The sequence below is a fragment of the Schistocerca americana genome, chromosome 4, assembly GCF_021461395.2.
Source record: "Schistocerca americana isolate TAMUIC-IGC-003095 chromosome 4, iqSchAmer2.1, whole genome shotgun sequence".
Lineage (NCBI taxonomy): Eukaryota > Metazoa > Arthropoda > Insecta > Orthoptera > Acrididae > Schistocerca > Schistocerca americana.
Window position 1 is genome coordinate 425903121 of NC_060122.1, and position 15207 is coordinate 425918327.

Below are 15207 nucleotides of genomic sequence, written 5' to 3' on the forward strand. Positions count from 1 at the left end.
TTTTCCAGGTCGACAAATCCTATGAACGCGTCTTGATTTTTCTGTAGTCTTTTTCCCACTATCAACCGCAACGTCATAATAGCTTCTTTGGTGCCTCTACCTTCCCTAAAGACACACTGATCGTCATCTAACAGATCCTCAATTTTCTTCTTAATTCTTCAGTACATTATACTTGTCAGCACCGTGGATGTATGAGCTGTTGAGCTAATTGTGCGATAATTCTCACACTTGTCAGCTCTTGCAGTCTTGCAGTCTTCTCCGTCATAGAGGCTTTCAATGTACTCTTTCCACCTATCCGCTCTCTCCTCTGCATTTAAGACTGAAATTCCCGTTGCACTCTTAATGTTACCATCCTTGCTTTTAATGTCATCGAAGGTTGTTTTGACTTTCCTGTATGCTGCTGTCAGTCTTTCCGACAATCATAACCACCCATAGTTACAGTTAACAGGAATATGTTTACGGAGTGGACGTCCACTCAACACGTAAATCGCTGTTTCCTTAGGCGAGAAGGACATATGACAGCATCGTGTTTCCTCTCCTCGATTCACCTCACTGATGTACGTAACCATTCACCAACTATGGTAATATACGTTTTTTGTCACAAATGACACTTTACAAGCAGACAGGATAGTGGCAACAGCCCTTAGCTTTTACTTTGTCTGCCCTTAGCGAAAAAGCGATCTTAAAAGTTCCCGAAGCTCATTGACAAATTTGGCTCTGCTGTTAAAGTTAACTCTTCCCCAAAGCATGCTAATGAGAAATCAAGGCAGATTACTATATAGATGGACACATACCGAGTAATACGAGGTGCGGCTAGAAAAAAACCGGACTGATGCTGGAAAAAACATTTATTTACAATTTCATGTTATCTCCTTCAATGTACTCTCCTCCTCGGTCTCTACACCGCTCCATACGAATTTTCCACTGTTCATAGCAATGCTGCAGATCATTTTCGGTAAGTCCATACATTACTTCCGTCGCTTTTTTTTTACTGCTTCAATAGTCTCAAATCTAGTTCCTTTCAAAGCTGACTTGACTTTAGGGAAAAGAAAAAAGTCACAGGGGGCCAAATCAGGTGAGTAGGGTGGATGATCTAAGATGGGAATGTTGTGTTTTGCCAAAAACGTCTTCACTGACAACGCACTGTGAGCTGGGGCATTGTCTTGGTGAAGGATCCATGACTTTTTTCTCCACAAATCGTTCCGTTTTCTCCGTACTCGCTCACGTAGGGTAGCCAGGACGCTAATGTAGTAATGCTGATTCACTGTTTGTCCCTCTGGTACGCAATCAATGTGCACAATCCCTTTGATGTCAAAAAAAACAATCATCATTGCCTTGAATTTCCATTTTGACATTCGTGCTTTTTTTTGTCGTGGAGAACCAGGAGTTTTCCAATGCATCGATTGGCGTTTAGTTTCGGGATCGTAAGTAAAAAACCACGATTCATCGCAAGTAATAACATTTTGTAAGAAGGTGGGATCACTTTCAATGTTTTCCAGGATGTCAGAACAAATCATTCTTCGGCGTTCCTTCTGTTCAATTGTGAGACACTTTGGAACCATTTTTGAACACACTTTGTTCATGTTGAAACTTTCATGAAGAATCTGCCTAACACTTTCCTTGTCAACTCCTGTTAACTCAGACACTGCTCTGATTGTTAAACGGCGATCTTGTCGAACAAGTTTACCGATTTTTTTAATGTTTGCATCAGTTTTTGCTGACAATGGTCTGCCAGTGCGAGTGTCATCACTGGTGTCTTCGCGGCCATCTTTAAATCGTTTAAACCAGTCAAACACTTGTGTTCGCGATAAACAATCATCGCCGTACACTTGTTGTAACATTACAAACGTTTCACTTGCAGATTTTCCTAGTTTGAAACAAAATTTGATGTTAACACCCTGTTCTTTCTGTACATTCAACATTTTCCGACGCACAGACAAAACGTCAACTACTTAAAACAGACGCAATCCACACTAAATGTGAAACGCGAACTATTTAAATTACTGATTTATATGACCAATGCACTAAGCGAAAGTAGTATTTTGGCAAGATACTCTACGTTGACAAGTCACCTGTGCGATACAACATAGAACCAAGACGGCATTCGGTGTATTTAACTTTTGTTTCTTGGCTTCATATTCATAGTTCACCGTCACTGACGTCTGGGAACACCAACGGTGGAACTGCAGATTATTGTATGCTGTACATGACCATCTGACGCCGCATGGAGTGGCCGCGCGGTTAGGGGCGCCATGTCACGGAATACACGGCCCCTCCCGTCGGAGGTTCGAGTCCTCCCTCGGGCATGGGGTGTGTGTTGTTCTTAGCACCAGTTAGTTTAAGTAGTATGTAAGTCTAGGGACCGATGACCTCAGCAGTTTGATCCCTTAGGAATTCACACACATTTTAATACACTTGAACCATCTGATCCTGGATCTGGAACAGTGGTATGTTCAGGAAATACGTATGTCCGGCAGCGCTACGAGGAGGCGATGGACATCTTGAGCACGAAGTGGATGAGCGTTTTATAGTTGATACGCAGTTACGCGAATATGCTGAAGGATGAGAGTGGCGCCGGCAGATGTAGCCGAGCGTTTCTAGGCGCTTCAGTCTGGAACCGCGCGACCGCTACGGTCGCAGGTTCGAATCCTGCCTCGGGCATGGACGTGTGTGATGTCCTTAGGTCAGTTAGGTGTAAGTAGTTCTAAGTTCTGGCGCACTGATGGCCGCAGATGTTGAGTCCCATAGTGCTCAGAGCCATTTGAATCATTTTTTGATGAGCGTGGCCACTGTTATTAAATTATTGTAAGGAGGGCTATGCGAGAAACGTTCAACGAATTCCAAAGTAAAACTCTGCCTTCCCATATGACAACCAGTCTAAGACCACAATTGACATAAGTCGAAATAAGTGTCCAGGGAATAGAAAAGCAACGGTATGGACCTGACACAATATCAGTTAGATAATATACAGAGTATGCCAAAGAGCTTGCCCGTCCTTTACCAGCAGTGTATCGCATATCTCTAGCGGATCGAAGCGTTCCTAATAACTGGAAAAAAACACAGGTCATTCCTGTCTCCAAGAAGGGTCATCGTACAGATGCGCAAAACTATAGGCCCTTATCTCTGACGTCTTCTGTTGCAGAATTTTGGAACATGTTTTATGCTCGTGTATTACGAAATTTCAGGAGACCCAAAATCTCCTCTGCAGGAATCAACATCGATTCCGAAAATAACACTCGCGTAAAACCCAGCTCACTCTGTTCGTCCACAAGGCTCGAAAGGATTTTAAATACGGCCATCTAGGTAGACAGCCTGTTACTTGATTTCCGAAAGGCGTGCGATACACTGCTGCCTAATGAACAAAATACTAACGTATGGAATATCAGATCAACTGTGTGACTGGACTGGAAAGTTTCTACAAAACGGAACACAGCACGTCATTCTGAACGGAGAAAAAGTTCCTGATATAAAAGTGACTTCGGTCGCCCCGCAAGGGAGTGTCGTAGCATCATAACTTTTCACAATGAATATAAATTACCTAGTAGATAACGCCGGAAGTTCCATCAGGCTTTTCGCGGAGAATGCTGTTGTATACAGAAAAGTCAAGAAGCTAAAAAATTGTGGGGAAATACTGGGAGACCAGCAGAGGATCTACAGTTCATGCAGGGAGTAGCAGCTGACCCTCACTATAAACAAATGTAACACACTTTGCACTAATAAAAAGAAAAACCTTTCATTATATGATTACACGATTGCAGAACAATCACTGGGAGCAGTTACTTCCGTAAAATGTCTAGGAGTCCGCGTATGGAGGGATTTGAAGTGGAACGACCACATAAAAGTTACTGAGGGTAAGGCAGATGCCAGGCTGAGATTCGTTGGAAGAATCCTCAGGAAATGTTGTTCATTAACAAAGGACGTAGAATACAAAACACTCGTTCGACCAATATCTGAATATTGCTCGTCAGTCTAGGAACTGCACCAGCTGAGATTAATGGAAGAAATAGAGAAGATCCAAAGAAGAGCAGCACGTTTCGTTACAGGTTTATTTAGTACACGCGGTGGCGTCACAGAGCTGCTGAGCCAACTCCAGTGGCAGACGCTGCAAGACGGGCGTTCTGCATTACGGTATGGTCTACTGTTAACATCCCGAGAGCGTTCGTTCCTCGAAGAGTCATTCAGTGTATTGCTTCCTCCTACGTACATCCCTTGAAAACACGATGAAAATAAAATTAGACATATTCGAGCCCACACGGGAACTTTTCAGTAGTCGTTCTTTCCGCGAACCACATACGACTGGAACAGCAAAAGGAGCAAATGTGACAGTGGTACACGAAGTACCCTCCACCACACACCATATGGTTGCTTGCGGAGTATTCTACCCACCGCGTGTTCGTCTGTATTCATCCATTGGTTCCTATCTGTTTATACAGGGTGTTCCGAAACTAACCGTTAAAATTAATACAGGCGATAGAGAACACCAACACAAATATAATTAGTTACGGTACATATGGTCCCTGACGGCAATGTACGCGGAAGGTAGTTTATCATGATGATTACAGCAGTGGTATTCACAGGAATTGCTCGAATGCGCGACCATTGGCCTGTATGCACGCAGACATCGTCGGGCCGTTGATTGTCGTGCCCGTTCGAAGACTCTGGGCATGTCCGCGGTGGTACCAGATGCGACGAAAATTCTAGCGACGAGGTCCTCTTCTGCTACCACAACGGATCCATACGCCAGCTGCTTCATATGTCTCCAGAGTAAGAAATACAGACACTTGATGTCAGGTGACCTGGCTGGCCAGGCTACAGGGCTACCTCGGCCAACCTCAGATGATTCCTCACAGCAGTGCTGAAATGGGCTGGCGTCCCATCTCGGTGGAAGAACATCCGTTCTCTAACATTCAGAGCTACGTCATCCAGCCGTTCTGCCAGCACATGTTCCACGAAAGTGGAATATTTCTGACCGTTGAGGTGTAGTGGAAGAATGTATGGTCTAATCACTCTATCACCAATGAAGCTCATCCACACATTAACACTGAATCGCTGTTGACGAACATGAGGTCAAGTACCTACTGGATTCACATGTGGTCAAACATGTGAGTTGTGGATATTTGAATCTCAGTGCACATTCCCAGTCAGCGGCACCAACACAACAGCTTACTTCAGCACCACTAACAAAATGTTCCCTAATATTACAAGATGACTTCAGAGATCATGTGTTCCCTATTGAAATAACGTCGTTTTGATGTTTGCTATCCCCTGTATTAATTTGAATAAACAGTTTTGGAACACCATTTATAGCCTTCTTTCATCTCTCTGTGAGAACTACATCTAACATCCTTTATAATATGTTACCTAGATCTGTAGCCACTTTACGGTGCGCGGCAGACGGTAATTTGCATATCACAGACACTTCCTCTTCCAGCCGCGAATGGTATACGGGAAGTACGATTGATTGTAAGTATTCGTGTGAGCTCTGATCTCTGTAATTCATGGCCTTTTCGCGAAATATACTTCGGAGGTAGGGATATATTCGTTGAATTGTCTAGGCATGTAAGCTCGTGGGCTTTTGACAGTAAAGCAGACCATGACGCAGAACGCCTCTCTCGTAGCATCTGTCGCTGGCATTTGATGAAAATTCCCGTGACTATTTCACACTTATTAAACGAACCTGTGGCAAAACATGCTGCTTTTCTTTGGATCGTCTCTTTTTTTCTATCAGTGCTATTCGTCAGGGGTCCCAGACTGACGTGAAATACTGAAATACTGGTCGAACAAGGGTTTTGCAAGCTACGTTCATCGCGGATGGACCAGACATCCTGATGATTCCTCCAAGGAAACTCAGCCTGCCATCAGCCTTTCCTTGGATTAGTTTTATGTTTTCGCTCTGATTTCAATAGCTCTGTTCACATAATCCCAGATATTTAACGGATATGACTGCTTCCGGTGACAGCTCGGCAATCGTGTATCCACACACTAAACATTCTTTACCGTTATTTATGCGCATTATGTTACTTTTGTATATTTTTGGGGTCCGCTCAAATCCCTGCACTAAGCGTCTATCCTCTGCATTTTACTACAATATTCTATTGTTGTGACTACCCTGGATGCAACGGCATTATAAGCGATGGTTCTTTTAAGTCTGAAAATTTCCCTCCATTAAGAATAACGTGTTTTGTTTTCTAGGAACTCTTCAATCAAGCTACAAAGCTGGTATGATATTTCATACTCTCGTATTCCGTTAGTTATTCGACAGCGCGGAACAGTATCGAGCGCCTTGTGGCAATCGAGGCACACGCCATCAACCAGAGCACCGGTACCTGCTGCCTTGTACGCGTCGTGGACGAATACCGCGAGTTGTGCTTCACACATAGTTGCTCGCGAAATTCATGTTGACTCCCACAGATGAAATTTTTCGGTATGCAGAAAGGTCGTAATACGCGAGCGTGAAACATTTTCCAAAATTCTACAACAGTCGGCAGAGAGCCCCGACGACCTCTACTGAAAGCGGTAATGACTTGCGCTTTTTGCTAATTCCGTAAAACATTTCGTGCTGCAGACTTTTGACGGAAGAGATGTAAGTTATTTCAAATGGTTCAAATGGCTCTGAGCACTATGGGACTTAACATGTGAGGTCATCAGTCCCCTAGACTTAGAACTACTTAAACCTAACTAACCTAAGGACATCACACACATCCGTGACCGAGGCAGGATTCGATCCTGCGGCCGTAGTAGCAGCGCGGTTCCGGACTGAAGCGCTTAGAACCACTCGACCACAGCGGCCGGCTGCAAGTTCTTTCTTGTGTGTACAGTCCTATAGGTATCTTTTCAGGGTCCTCTGCTGAACGATTTTATTATATTTGCTATTCCACAGTCATTTATTTCGATATCTGGCAAAGATATCTGGGGAGTGTGCTCCCTGCCGCCGTTGGATAAGCAGCTGCAGCAGCAAGTCGTATACTCCTAGCTCACTCATTTGTTACGTAGTTTAATTCTTAATTTCTTTGCGTGTTTTTGGTACTTGCATTGTTTAATTCATAAATTTCGGGCGTATTATAGTATTTGAGAGTTGTAGCATCGCGTTTTAGTACCTGAATAGTGTAAAATCGTGTAGTCTCCTTCCGTCGCCGAGCAGTGTGTCAGCAGTGCGCAAGTAGCAGCATTACTGCATTTACTAGGCAATCTTGTATTTTAATAACCGTTTAAATTTTGTGCAGATTTGTTTGCGCTCTCTGTAGATTAGTTCAGACGTTCTTAGCACAACAGTTTTTAGCATGGATAGGGACTGCAACTGCTGTGTTCGGATGCAGGCTGAGTTGGCATCCCTTCGCTCCCCGCTTCAGGTAGTGTTGGCTTCAGTCACACAGCTTGAGGCTGTTGCTAATGGGCATCACTGTAGGGGTCCGGATAGGGGTCTGTCGGGGACGGCCAGCTCGTCCCACGCATCCCCCGATCGGACTACGACTGTGGTTGCCCGGGATACTGCCCGCGCCGGCCGCGGTGGTCTAGCGGTTCTAGGCGCTCAGTCCGGAACCGCTCGACTGCTACGGTCGCAGGTTCGAATCCTGCCTCGGGCATGGATGTGTGTGATGTCCTTAGGTTAGTTAGGTTTAAGTAGTTCTAAGTTCTAGGGGACTGATGACCATAGATGTTAAGTCCCATAGTGCTCAGAGCCATTTGAACCATTTTGATACTGCCCGCATTGAGGCTGATCCCTCACCTGTGGTAGAGTGGGAGGTCGTCTCAAGGTGTGGCAGGGGGCGAAAGACATTCCGGAGGGCTGAACGGAAAGCCTCTCCAGTTTGTCTGACGAACCGGTTTCAGGCTCTGTCTCAGGCTGATACTGATCTTCGGCCTGACATGGCTGCTTGTCCTGTTCCAGAGGTTGCCCCTCAGTCTGCAAGATCCGAGCGGTCGCAGAGGGTGGGCTTACTGGTAGTTGGGAGCTCCAACGTCAGGCGCGTAATGGGGCACCTTAGGGATATGGCAGCAAGACAGGGCAAGAAAACCAATGTGCACTCCGTGTGCATACCGGGGGGACTCATTCCAGATGTGGAAAGGGTCCTTCCGGATGCCATGAAGGGTACAGGGTGCACCCATCTGCAGGTGGTCGCTCATGTCGGCACCAATGATGTGTGTCGCTATGGATCGGAGGAAATCCTCTCTGGCTTCTGGCGGCTATCTGATTTGGTGAAGACTGCCAGTCTCGCTAGCGGGATGAAAGCAGAGCTCACCATCTGCAGCATCGTCGACAGGACTGACTGCGGACCTTTGGTACAGAGCCGAGTGGAGGGTCTGAATCAGAGGCTGAGACGGTTCTGCGACCGTGTGGGCTGCAGATTCCTCGACTTGCGCCATTGGGTGGTGGGGTTTCGGGTTCCGCTGGATAGGTCAGGAGTCCACTACACGCAACAAGCGGCTACACGGGTAGCAGAGGTTGTGTGGCGTGGGCTGGGCGGTTTTTTAGGTTAGATGGCCTTGGGCAAGTACAGAAAGGGCAACAGCCTCAACGGGTGCGGGGCAAAGTCAGGACACGCGGGGACCAAGCAGCAATCAGTATTGTAATTGTGAACTGTCGAAGCTGCGTTGGTAAAGTATCGGAACTTCAAGCGCTGATAGAAAGCACCGAAGCTGAAATCTTTATAGGCACAGAAAGCTGGCTGAAGCCAGAGATAAATTCTGCTGAAATTTTTACAAAGGTACAGACGGTGTTTAGAAAGGATAGATTGCATGCAACCAGTGGTGGAGTGTTCGTCGCTGTTAGTAGTAGTTTATCCTGTAGTGAAGTAGAAGTGAATAGTTCCTGTGAATTATTATGGGTGGAGGTTACACTCAACAACCGAGCTAGGTTAATAATTGGCTCCTTTTACCGACCTCCCGACTTAGCAGCATTAGTGGCAGAACAACTGAGAGAAAATTTAGAATACATTTCATATAAATTTTCTCAGCATGTTATAGTCTTAGGTGGAGATTTCAACTTACCAGATATAGACTGGGACACTCAGATGTTTAGGACGGGTGGTAGGGACAGAGCATCGAGTTACATTATACTGAGTGCACTATCCGAAAATTACCTCGAGCAATTAAACAGAGAACCGACTCGTGGAGATAACATCTTGGACCTACTGATAACAAACAGACCCGAACTTTTCGACTCTGTATGTGCAGAACAGGGAATCAGTGATCATAAGGCCGTTGCAGCATCCCTGAATATGAAAGTTAATAGGAATATAAAAAAAGGGAGGAAGGTTTATCTGTTTAGCAAGAGTAATAGAAGGCAGATTTCAGACTACCTAACAGATCAAAACGAAAATTTCTGTTCCGACACTAACAATGTTGAGTGTTTATGGAAAAAGTTCAAGGCAATCGTAAAATGCGTTTTAGACAGGTAGGTGCTAGTAAAACTGTGAGGGACGGGAAAAACCCACCGTGGTACAACAACAAAGTTAGGAAACTACTGCGAAAGCAAAGAGAGCTTCACCCCAAGTTTAAACGCAGCCAAAACCTCTCAGACAAACAGAAGCTAAACGATGTCAAAGTTAGCGTAAGGAGGGCTAAGCGTGAAGCGTTCAGTGAATTCGAAAGTAAAATCCTATGTACCGACTTGACAGAAAATCCTAGGAAGTTCTGGTCGTACGTTAAATCAGTAAGTGGCTCGAAACAGCATATCCAGACACTCCGGGATGATGATGGCATTGAAACAGAGGATGACACGCGTAAAGCTGAAATACTAAACACCTTTTTCCAAAGCTGTTTCACAGAGGAAGACCGCACTGCAGTTCCTTCTCTAAATCCTCGCACAAGCGAAAAAATGGCTGACATCGAAATAAGTATCCAAGGAATAGAAAAGCAACTGGAATCACTCAACAGAGGAAAGTCCACTGGACCTGACGGGATACCAATTCGATTCTACACAGAGTACGCGAAAGAGCTTGTCCCCTTCTAACAGCCGTGTACAGCAAGTCTCTAGAGGAACGGAGGGTTCCAAATGATTGGAAAAGAGCACAGATAGTCCCAGTCTTCAAGAAGGGTCGTCGAGCAGATGCGCAAAACTATAGACCTATATCTCTGACGTCGATCTGTTGTAGAATTTTAGCACATGTTTTTTGCTCGAGTATCATGTCGTTTTTGGAAACCCAGAATCTACGATGTAGGAATCAACATGGATTCCGGAAACAGCGATCGTGTGAGACACAACTCGCTTTATTTGTTCATGAGACCCAGAAAATATTAGATACAGGCTCCCAGGTAGATGCTATTTTTCTTGCCTTCCGGAAGGCGTTCGATACATATACGCACTGTCACCTGATAAACAAAGTAAGAGCGTACGGAATATCAGACGAGGTGTGTGGCTGGACTGAAGAGTTTTTAGCAAACAGAACATAGCATGTTGTTATCAATGGAGAGACGTCTAGAGACGTTAAAGTAACCTCTGGCGTGCCACAGGGGAGTGTTATGGGACCATTGCTTTTCACAATATATATAAATGACCTAGTAGATAGTGTCGGAAGTTCCATGCGGCTTTTCGCGGATGATGCTGTAGTATACAGAGAAGTTGCAGCATTAGAAAATTGTAGCGAAATGCAGGAAGATCTGTAGCGGATAGGCACTTGGTGTAGGGAGTGGCAACTGATCCTTAACAGAGACAAATGTAATGTATTGCGAATACATAGAAAGAAGGATCCTTTATTGTATGATTATATGATAGCGGAACAAACACTGGTAGCATTTACTTCTGTAAAATATCTGGGAGTATGCGTGCGGAACGATTTGAAGTGGAATGATCATATAAAATTAATTGTTGGTAAGGCGGGTACCAGGTTGAGATTCATTGGGAGAGTCCTTAGAAAATGTAGTCCATCAACAAAGGAGGTGGCTTACAAAACACTCGTTCGACCTATACTTGAGTATTGCTCATCAGTGTGGGATCCGTATCATATCTGGGTTGACGGAGGAGATAGAGAAGATCCAAAGAAGAGCGGCGCGTTTCGTCACAGTGTTATTTGGAAAGCGTGATAACGTTACGGAGATGTTTAGCAAACTCAAGTGGCAGACTCTGCAAGAGAGGCGCTCTGCATCGCGGTGTAGCTTGCTCTCCAGGTTTCGAGAGGGTGCGTTTCTGGATGAGGTATCGAATATATTGCTTCCCCTTACTTATACCTCCCGAGGAGATCACGAATGCAAAATTAGAGGGATTCGAGCGCGCACGGAGGCTTTCCGGCAGTCGTTCTTCCCGGGAACCATACGCGACTGGAACAGGAAAGGGAGGTAGTGACACTGCCACGTAAAGTGCCCTCCGCCACACACCGTTGGGTGGCTTGCGGAGTATAAATGTAGATGTAGAGCTATTGTTCTCCCTCTCCCTCCCCCTCCGCCCTCTCAGAACCATGGGTCACAGAGCACCTCTATGCATCTTGCTATTGAATTACCTAGCTATACATTATAAAAGCTGTATATTGCGTTCACCCCTGTCATCTATGGCCTGTGGTGCACCACAGGTAGCTCGGTGCTGGTTTTGGATAGCGCCATTTTGCCATGCACGGTATACTTTAGCCATGGTTGTACATGAATAAAAATTTAGCCGTTACGGAATTTCTTCCATCCTCAGTCCGAAAGGCACAGATCATGCCCTTTTGGACGTCAGATAAATCGCTCCGTTTCCGCATTATGATAACGACTGCAGTATTTTTCCGCGTCTGACCTCCCTCCCTCCCACCTGCACATGCTTTATATACCCTCCACTGCTAGTGCTGCCTCCTGCCGTCTGTTAGTAGTTATTGCACACTGACGTCGAACGTAGGCGGTGCTCACATTAATACACTCCTGGAAATGGAAAAAAGAACACATTGACACCGGTGTGTCAGACCCACCATACTTGCTCCGGACACTGCGAGAGGGCTGTACAAGCAATGATCACACGCACGGCACAGCGGACACACCACGAACCGCGGTGTTGGCCGTCGAATGGCGCTAGCTGCGCAGCATTTGTGCACCGCCGCCGTCAGTGTCAGCCAGTTTGCCGTGGCATACCGAGCTCCATCGCAGTCTTTAACACTGGTAGCATGCCGCGACAGCGTGGACGTGAACCGTATGTGCAGTTGACGGACTTTGAGCGAGGGCGTATAGTGGGCATGCGGGAGGCCGGGTGGACGTACCGCCGAATTGCTCAACACGTGGGGCGTGAGGTCTCCACAGTACATCGATGTTGTCGCCAGTGGTCGGCGGAAGGTGCACGTGCCCGTCGACCTGGGACCGGACCGCAGCAACGCACGGATGCACGCCAAGACCGTAGGATCCTACGCAGTGCCGTAGGGGACCGCACCGCCACTTCCCAGCAAATTAGGGACACTGTTGCTCCTGGGGTATCGGCGAGGACCATTCGCAACCGTCTCCATGAAGCTGAGCTACGGTCCCGCACACCGTTAGGCCGTCTTCCGCTCACGCCCCAACATCGTGCAGCCCGCCTCCAGTGGTGTCGCGACAGGCGTGAATGGAGAGACGAATGGAGACGTGTCGTCTTCAGCGATGAGAGTCGCTTCTGCCTTGGTGCCAATGATGGTCGTATGCGTGTTTGGCGCCGTGCAGGTGAGCGCCACAATCAGGACTGCATACGACCGAGGCACACAGGGCCAACACCCGGCATCATGGTGTGGGGAGCGATCTCCTACACTGGCCGTACACCACTGGTGATCGTCGAGGGGACACTGAATAGTGCACGGTACATCCAAACCGTCATCGAACCCATCGTTCTACCATTCCTAGACCGGCAAGGGAACTTGCTGTTCCAACAGGACAATGCACGTCCGCATGTATCCCGTGCCACCCAACGTGCTCTAGAAGGTGTAAGTCAACTACCCTGGCCAGCAAGATCTCCGGATCTGTCCCCAATTGAGCATGTTTGGGACTGGATGAAGCGTCGTCTCACGCGGTCTGCACGTCCAGCACGAACGCTGATCCAACTGAGGCGCCAGGTGGAAATGGCATGGCAAGCCGTTCCACAGGACTACATCCAGCATCTCTACGATCGTCTCCATGGGAGAATAGCAGCCTGCATTGCTGCGAAAGGTGGATATACACTGTACTAGTGCCGACATTGTGCATGCTCTGTTGCCTGTGTCTATGTGCCTGTGGTTCTGTCAGTGTGATCATGTGATGTATCTGACCCCAGGAATGTGTCAATAAAGTTTCCCCTTCCTGGGACAATGAATTCACGGTGTTCTTATTTCATTTTCCAGGAGTGTATGACTGGGCCGTGTATACAGGGTGAAAAGTATTTAAACCGACAAACTCTGGGAGGTTGTAGGGGACATCAAAACAAATATTTTTCCCTAATGTCATTTTTTCCTATGAGGATAATTTAAACCAGTCGAGGCCGTACTACGCTCGTCACTTGTTAGAGGCCCTATTACGATCTTCAGTTGTTAGAGGGCGTATTACGCTCTTAACTTGTAGGCAATTGCTGTCCACCAGTGTAGTAGTGCATTGTCTCTGTTTACTAATGGAGCGATACACCTGGAGTGAGTACACTGATATGGTTGGTGCGTACTACGCAGGGCACCACAACGGACGAGCTGCACAGCGGGTTTATCAACAACAATACCCTAATCGCCGTATCCCGCATCATATGACCTTTGCTGCTGTGTACCAACGTCTGCGTGAGACCGGGTCATTTAGCAGATTACCTGGACAGGGACGCCGTTGCACGGTAAGAACGCTGCAATTTGAGGAAGCTGTCTTGCAGCATGTGGAGCGGGATCCTTCAATCAGTGCGGTTCTTCGTTAATGTGTGGGTCGGTGTTGTTGGGGACTGTTTAATTGGGCCATATCTGCTACCTAGGCCATTAAATGGCAGGCGCTATTACAATCTTCTCGCCAGAGCATTGTCAGAATTGCTGGAAGACGTCCCGCTCCCTACAAGACAACGCATGTGGTTCCAACATGACGGGGCGCCGGCACATTTCGGTCGTTGTGTGCGTCGATTCCTGGACCGATGGTTCCCAGAAACGTGGATTGGCAGAGGCGTTCCTGTACCATGGCCTGCTCGATCCCCAGATATGTCCCCTCTGGACTTTTTTGTGTGGGACTAGATGCGCAATCCTGTTTACGCAACTCCTATTGCACCAGAAGAGGCTCTGGCTGCCCGGATAGTAGCAGCAGCAGGAACAATTCAGGATACTCCTGGGGTTTTTGCCCGTGTCAGACAGAACATGATCCTACGGTATAACCATTGTTTACGTGCCAATGGAGGCATTTTTAAAAATCTAATGTAATTGAAATTGGGTTGTGTTAATGTGTTGTCTCTTGGTCATAAAAAAATGGAAAAGTGTTTGTTGGTTTAATTAATTTAGGACCAGAGAAATCTTCCTCTACCGGTTTAAATACTCCTCATAGGAAAAAAATGACATTAGAGAAAAATATTTGTTTTGATGTCCCCTACGACCTCCCAGAGTTCGTCGGTTTAAATACTTTTCACCCTGTATAATGGAAGTATCGTTCTTTTGCTTTTGCTATTAGCATTGGCGTAGCTTCCCTTATGGCTTAGAACAGCTGCCTTCCTACTGTCGAGGAATACCGCTGTCCGTACTCTCTAACTTTCCCCATTCCTATTAGTTTTTTTGTTTTGTTTTTATTTTTCTTTTTTTGTTCCTTCCATCTCTTTTCCTAACTATACTATTATTTATCGTTATTCTCCTGACCAATTAACTCCTTCTCCGTTCCTCCCGTGCTGCTGACATGTTTTGGATTTAGTGTCGCATTGTTTTCGTTTTATGGGAACTTACGATTACATGAACGTAATATTAATAGGACTGACATTAATTTAACGTCGATGTTCGTCACTATGAGTGCAATTATTACTATTAATCTGTGTAACTTACGTATCATGCGCATTACGTTTTTAAAGGTAGACATACTCGCAAAAACATATTGAAAAGGAATATTAGTTGAATGTAAAAGGTAGCCTGTATGATCTAATTTTGCCGCATAAAGTATATTCATCATCAAGTAAATAAACTTATTTGTTTCTCTGCTTCCATCTTTTGAGACATTTTCTGGTTTACTGTGTTATCTGTGTTTACCGTCTTATGCGCGTGTGTTGCGCATTGTGTGGAAGGCAAAGCGGCAAGCCGAGTTCCCCTGCTGTCCAGCAAGAACTTGGCGTGCGTTAGATGACACTTAGAAACCAACTGCGCGAAGTTGTAA